This window comes from Elephantulus edwardii, unplaced genomic scaffold (assembly GCF_000299155.1).
Source record: "Elephantulus edwardii isolate Elephantulus edwardi_28Jun2011 unplaced genomic scaffold, EleEdw1.0 scaffold00347, whole genome shotgun sequence".
Taxonomy (NCBI): domain Eukaryota; kingdom Metazoa; phylum Chordata; class Mammalia; order Macroscelidea; family Macroscelididae; genus Elephantulus; species Elephantulus edwardii.
Window position 1 is genome coordinate 389,912 of NW_006400097.1, and position 1,173 is coordinate 391,084.

Sequence of the window (1,173 nt, forward strand, 5' to 3'; positions counted from 1 at the left end):
GATTCCAAATTTGGTGGAAATAGTCTATATCCTCCTCTTTGGCTCTGGTTGTTGGTGCATGAATTCGAATGATAGTGGTATTAACAGGTCTTACTTGTATGGGTATGGATATTACCCTGTCACTCACAATATTATATTTCAAGATGGATCTAGAAACAATCTTCTTAACTATGAAAGTGATCCTGTTGTTTTTTCTCACTGTTTCATCTCCAGTGTAGTAGATCGTATGATTACATGATTCAAAATGTCCCATAGTAATCCATCTCATTTCCCCAATATTTAATATGTCAATATATAAGTGTTCCATTTTTTTCTTACTGATGTCCAATTTTCCTACATTCATGCTTCTCCCATTTGACATTCCAGTCATTACTTTCTGCTTACAAGTGTTCTTCTCCTCCTTTGTGTTTCCAAATTTGAGTGCTCAGGCCTGTTATATTTTGGAATTGGATGGCCAATTAAATGCACTTATCTTTTTAATTTATTTTAGTTTTTCATTTGTCTTTTTCTTTCCAAATTAATATAACAAAATTTTAATAACACTTGAAACAATACTAGAAAAGTAATCACATTTTCTTAGAAAATAGAATTGGATTTAAACTTTAAGATATGTAATTTTACTTTCACAAATATCATGAGATATGCTATTTGAGAGATATACTATTTTCAACAGTATTATTAAAAATATGGATCTGAACTGCTTAATGAGTGCTTAACTATGTTCAACTATATTACTAAGCATATATTTTGATACAATTTTGCATTAGAAATATTTTTATTGTGATTTTAACAAAAGTTTACAGAAATCTTGTATTTCCATTCATTTATTATTGCAAAATTTCCTCTCTCCACCTCACCCCAGTTCACTTTGCTATGCACCTCTTATTCTGGACTGTTTCCATGCAAACTATGCCTTATCATGTATTCCTTTTAGATGGTTCTTTCCCTCATCTCTCACAACGCGGTGTTCATTATTTACCCCCTCTTTCCTCAGTGCCTTCCACAATCCCCATGTCAGTCCAGCTCTACAACAGTGGCATCATGTACTATTTCTCCTTCTGTGACTGAGATATTTCTCTCAGCATAATGTTCTCTAGGGTCACACATTTTGTATAATATTTTATGAGTTCCTTGTATTATCAGAGCTGCATAGTATTTTATTGTGCGAATATA